The following is a 6,538-nucleotide window of genomic DNA, read 5'->3' on the forward strand; positions in this document are numbered from 1 at the left end:
ACTTTATTATTTATTTGCTTTATTTACTAAAGTAATATTTTTTGCAATACTTGTTCTGCTGTTAAATTACAAAACAGCTTTAAAAATCGCTGACGGGGGGGGGGCGTGGGGGGCATTTGTTCACGTACTCGTCCTTCCAGAAACTCACCCAAGTATGTTTGTTTGTACGTGTGTGAAACACTGACACTATCCCTTGCATTTCTGCGAGTGGGAATTCCCTCCCGTGCGCGGGTAAAATAACGTGCAGACCAACAAGTAAAATTCACGAAAGACCCAACCAGTTACGAGAAGCAGAAAATCGGGTTTTATCAGCGAAGCTCTGTGTACAAAAACGGTACTTTACAGCGACAAAGAACTCCTCCACAAACCGAATCTTAAGATTTCTTACCTGGTCAGGACTTTGCTCTTTTGCACAGTGAATTAACCTGTACGAGAATTATAAATATACGTAAAAAAAAACAAAAACGCCTTATCCCAAACAAGAGTTAACTATTTTTCATATTACCCTCACACACAGTCTTGTAAAGAGCTAAAATGTAATTTTTCGTATAGCAGGTATGATTATACACACAGGTAAACGGCACGTACAGATGACCTTGAAGAAGCTGAACTTTTACCGCGAACCCATCTGCAGCGTTACTTACAGTGAAACTACTTGTGTTTGAGAGTAGACGTCGTTCCCCGAGCTTACGTCGTTTGTCAGTTTAGGCGCTAGCGTGTATATATGTGTGTGCAAAGTTCGAAACCGGGCTGTACGAATTTCGTTAATGTGAACATTTCGGTAAGTAGTACTTAAATTCCTTTGTAATAATAATATTACAAGTAAAATAAACAAGTCTATGTAAGAAAATATAATTTCGTTTATGTTGTTGGGCGTCGCGTATACTCGAGACCTACAGGTGGGAGAAGACAAGAGAGTTACAGAATCTTACACAAGTTACGGTCCCAATCTGACTGTGTAGTTTTGTTTACTGGAATGCTTACTCGTTTCTCACACGGTTCGCATCGACTCTTGTCCACCGTCGTATTAGAGTTAAGTTTTGTGTTCATTATTTAAACGATTATTATCGTTAAAAAACGTCTTGAACTTGAAGTCACAATGATGTCTGCGAAACGTTGTGGTGAAGACTGATAATTTATAGATTATTGTCGATTACATAAAAGTATTTTACTAGTAGAAAAAAAGGCCAGGCGTGGCCAAGTTTAAAATGCCGAACTATGGGTCTACGGTTCGTGTCCCGTTTCCGCTAAATCACGCTACGCACTTTGAGGATGTGGATGCCTTATAAGAATGATGGTCAAATCCCACTACTTGACTGGAGAGCACAAGAGTTGGCGGTGTGTGCTGTTTGACTAGCTGCCTTTCCCGTGGACTATTAGTTGCTAAGCTAGATATGACTAGCTATAACAGCATTTGTGTAGCTTTTTGCGAGATTCTGAAACAAACCTGAAGAAAAGGTTTTTGCGTCAGTTGTTCCTGGGTTGTTTTCCCTCACGTGGAGTGACGTGAGCGTTACTGAAGTTTACATTAGCTTAAAACTTACATTAAAACTAAATCGCTCTACTTTTTTCATAACTATATTAACAACTTCATTAGCTAACCCCGCCCGCACGAAAACTTTGTCCAAATTTAAGGAGAAAATCTGAAGATTTGAGATTGATTATCACGACCGAAACACGTTCGTATTTTAATATTAACCAATAAACGACAGCTTTGGAGCGAAGTAGGACTATCTTATAAAGTCATCGAAAATATTTAAGACTGAAGTTTTAGCAAACTTCATGAATTAGAAAATATTTCTCTAGTTAATCAGCTTAACTTTGAAATATAACAAAATAGACCTCTAATAATATCAATAAGAGTAGTTGATAAAGGGTCAGCCACTTGAAGTTATTGGATCGCTTATTAGTGTGATTATTTTGTTGCTAATAAATATTAATACTCGGACAAATACTGATAGATGGGTACAACATGGGGGCACACCCAATTCTTGTCGGGGAAGGATCGTGAGAGGGGGACACTCCTCAACCCGTATCACCTGCTACCCCTGCAACGCTTGCTATCCGCCAAAATGTCACGGATTTATTTGTTAACAAACAACTATCTGAAGTGAAGCCGAGTGTATGTCATCCTACAGTATCCATGAAAATTTTACACAAAACCAATTCAAGCGGTGAACAGTAAGGACGTTTGTTGATTCCGAAGATCGCTGTATCGATTAATTTGTTAAGCGAGTTATTAACAACGTTGTAACATTAAAAGTACTGTTTAATAACCTGTGACCTCTCACAGGTGCTCTGAAGTAATCCTGCTTATCGATTCATTGTGGGCAAAAGGACTTCGAGCTGCATGACGGTGGATTCGTGTTTTTAAGCTGGTTTCAGACTAGTTGGTATATCGTACGTGTCTGACGACTGAGTGCATGACGGTGGACTCGTGTTTTTAAGCTGGTTTCAGCATAGTTGGTATATCGTACGTGTCTGACGACTGAGTGCATGACGGTGGACTCGTGTTTTTAAGCTGGTTTCAGACTAGTTGGTATATTGTACGTGTCTGACGACTGAGTGCTCGTACTTGAAATTGTACTGAACAGATGCACGTTTTTTAAATCTGTGACGACGAGGGTGGCGGTGGGTCTGGTTTGATTTATCGAACGTATCTTTATAGTTTCAAAGTGACTCAAACGGCGAGTTTCGACAAGCTAACGACCACGTGGATTTGGTTTAGGCCCTGTTTAATATCTTTACAAATCTTCTAGGCACCAGCAGTCTACAGTTCTCCAAGCTGCACGTGCCACACTTTCTTTACCCTTATCGCTGTCTCATTTCGAGGAAGTGGCTTTTTTTTTTTTTGTTAGGGACACGCTCTGGAGTACGTAATATAATCCACAGAAGCATTTTTTGTTGGGGGGGGGGGGTTGTTATTATACTGATTGACGGGTTAATTATAGGACAGGTAAGTCGATGTGAATATCAAACTAAAAATACCGTCTCCAGTGGTTGGCTCAGTAGTAAAAAATGTTTATTTTACAGCTTCTTATAAAAAAAACCCAGTAATAATAAGCCTCAACATGGGCAAGGTCTGTTAAAAGCAGTTCACTTACTGATACATAGCATTTATAACGAACGAGGATTGACGTCTTATCTGATAGCTTGCCCATGAAAATAAAAAATGGTTCAACTTTAAGATACACAGTACTTATAATAAGTGAATATTGACGCCTTATTTTACCTGCCTTAGTTGCTGCGCCTGCGTGTAAGAAATCCCATGAAAATAAGAAACGGTTCAACTTTAAGATACACAGTACTTATAATGACCGAAGACTGATTCCTTAGCTTTGCTGTAGGTAAGACACCAGATTTAAAGTCGCTTAGTACTGGTGTTGAAAGGTAAATATTAATAATAATAAAAGGAAAAAAAGAAACGAATTTACCTACCGTTCAAGAAATACAAAACATAAAAAAAAATTGCAACAGCCCCGTGGGATCGAGAGAAGCGTCAAAAGCATTGTAAACAAAGTTTAAATATACTTAACATGGTGAGCTACTCGTTTGTTTCAGTGGTCGAAAAAGAGTTGTCTATACAGTAGTCTCCGTACACTCTGCGTGCACGTGAATAATGTTAAGTCCTACAACAAACTACCTATGTAGTTTCGTTCTTATTATTCTAGAAAAGAGTCGAATTTAACGAAGAAACCAGAAAGTTCAGTTAGATTAATAAGTACTTAAAGATTTGGGCGTGACCTATTGATTACATTATAAGGCTGCGTATCGAAGGTCGTGAGTTAGAGATGCGGTATCACTGAACGCGTTCAACGCTTTCAGTTGTGAGCGCTTTACAAAAGTGACATCAAATCCTGTTATTCGGTTCAAAGAGGCAGACAAAGCCCTCTAGCGGTAGGTGTTGCTGGTTGGCCTTCTTTCCTCTGGTCAGTTGTCCAAAATTAGGGATGGCCATACTTAAATCCTAGGGGGTCTCTGACCTGGCCGTTGTACCCACGTGTGCGTGAGGTTCTGTTCATATTTTAAATTCCAGTTCCAAGAAAAAGGAAAAAAATCGACGTTTCGTCGAAACGACCTTCACCGGAACGTGTCCTATATATTGTTATTTCAAACGACCTTCACCGGAACGTGTCCTATATATATATATATATATTGTTATTTCAAACGACCTTCGCCGGAACTTGTGCTAAAAATTGTTATTTCAAGCGACCTTCGCCGGAACTTGTACTATATATTGTTATTTTAAACAACCTTCACCGGAACTTATCGTATTTACTGCTGTCAAATTACAGGGGGCGCAATTTATTAAGAGAAAATGTTACACATAAGTGTGTGTGTGTGTAGGAGAGATTTCTAGTTTGAATTTGGTTTACTTTAGCCTCATTCTGAGTATGAGCGAATGCTTATCACATAAACACATTGAGTAATTTCGTATCTAGTTAAGCCTATTTGTTAAGGTATTTGAAGTTATTTCCCCAGATAAAATAGAACTTGATAAATAAGTATTTATTTATTTAGAAACTTAAAGAGGAATCGACCTTAAAGTATAATGTCCCACTTACCTGTTTAGAATTTTGTAGCGAAGATTTGTTTTCAGGATTTACGTGTAAGGGGCCTGAAAAAGGGGCTATCAAGTAGGAAAACGAAACATAGTTGTACACAAGAGGCGTCGCTAGATGTCTTAAAAGTTTCGGGGCGCTGGAATTTTCGGCGTTTCAGTATGACATCTTTTAGGGATTTCTATTCTGATTTTTCCAGAAACCAACTGGGGATTCAGGGCACTGTAAAATAGAATCGGGGCACGGACCCCTTGTGCCAGCGCCGCCTCTGGGTAGAGATACCTGTTGCCTGCAGAAATTGTTTGTCCGTTTACTGTGACACATTGTTTGGTCAACATTTTAGTTATTGTTTTTCACATCTGTGCACTTGATAGATCGACGGTTATGATCGGAATTCAATTGAATACTGAATTATAATGAGTATTTAATACGTATAAAATAAAATTGGTGGAACATTTATTGAGTTATTAACAAAGCGTGTATACTGATGGTTAACTGGACTTCTTGAGAACGGTGCTCCAGGTACGTGTTTAGCCTATTTTGTGTATACTGATGGTTAACTGGACTTCTTGAGAACGGTGCTCCAGGTACGTGTTTAGCCTATTTTGTGTATACTGATGGTTAACTGGACTTCTTGAGAACGGTGCTCCAGGTACGTGTTTAGCCTATTTGTGTATACTGATGGTTAACTACACTTCTTGAGAACGGTGCTCCAGGTACGTGTTTAGCCTATTTTGTGTATACTGATGGTTAACTACACTTCTTGAGAACGGTGCTCCAGGTACATGTTAAGCCTATTTTGTGTATACTGATGGTTAACTGGACTGCTTGAAAACAGTGTTCCAGGTACGTGTTTAGCCTATTTTGTGTATACTGATGATTAACTACACTTCTTTAGAACTGTGCTCCAGGTCATCACTGCTCGTGGAATTGCTACTGTTTCCTCAGTCCATTGTCGTGCCCAGACTGATGGTCATGATTAAGCACTGTTGCCCGACCACCGTATTTTCCGTTGTTAAGAGCTGCGAGGGTAGTTTTAGACAACACATTTTGATTTTTCCACGGATCCCCCACTGCACGTGAACGTTAAGCCTCCAAGACAGACCACTTTCAAAGAAACCAAAGGCACATTAATATATTGGAGTGGCATCAAGAGACTTGGCAATTATGTAATAGAAAGTATTTATGTAATTCCAATTTTCTTGGCATCTTTTTCATGAAAGCAGTCATTGATATGAAAACGTCACTGGATGCTTATAGCCTTCGTCAACTTCAGATCCTTACTATCTTGTTGCCAAGCCTCACTATTTATTTATGTATATATTTTTTATTTTTTTGTGGGGAGTGGAGTCAAAATGTGCTTTTTCGATTCAAAACCATGTATTTTACTTTTGGATAAGGGTGCTGCTCCAGTTGGTGCAGGGTATTTAAAAAATTCGAACATGAGAGAGTTTAGGGCAAAAAGAGCTCCAGAACTTTTCATGGATAGCATTAAAAACTTTCTTTTTTTTATCAATCTCACTTGTTGTTCAAATCTTGATTTATAATTTAGCAACCTACGTCATTGTTGCTCTAAATTTATTGAAGCTTAAATAATGCCTTAATTGAGAAGACTGAAATAAATTGCTGCATGAATTAGGCAAAAGAAATACTTTTTTTTGCGTCACAAATTTTAAGCCACAACCTCTAAATATTGAAATTTCGAAAATAAATAACAAGTGAGTGAGTATAATTGTTTTTTCTTTGTAGCCCGGCATGGCCAGGTGGATAAGACGTTCGACTCGCAATCTGAGGGTCGCGGGTTCGAATCCCCGTCCCACCAAACATGCTCGCCCTTTTCAGCCGTGGGGGCGTTATAATGTGCGGTCAATCCCACTATTCGTTGGTAAAAGAGTAGCCCAAGTGCTAAATTAGGGACGGCTAGCGCGGATAGCCCTCGTGTAGCTTTGCGCGAAATTAAAAAATAAAATAAATTT

At 38.9% G+C, this 6,538-nt stretch overlaps 1 protein-coding gene across 4 annotated transcripts in view; it reads left to right on the top strand.

The window, feature by feature from the left end:
* Positions 1-654: 654 nt before the first annotated feature.
* LOC106469404 (semaphorin-5B-like) overlaps positions 655-6,538 on the top strand; it is a 65,793-nt gene continuing 59,909 nt past the window's right edge. For all 4 annotated transcript variants that reach the window (XM_022397919.1, XM_022397920.1, XM_022397918.1 and 1 more), the window contains exon 1: positions 655-781. The gene's annotated coding sequence lies outside the window, so the exon portion shown is untranslated. The remainder of the gene's footprint in view (positions 782-6,538) is intronic.

The sequence above is a fragment of the Limulus polyphemus genome, unplaced genomic scaffold (assembly GCF_000517525.1).
Source record: "Limulus polyphemus unplaced genomic scaffold, Limulus_polyphemus-2.1.2 Scaffold3468, whole genome shotgun sequence".
NCBI lineage: Eukaryota > Metazoa > Arthropoda > Merostomata > Xiphosura > Limulidae > Limulus > Limulus polyphemus.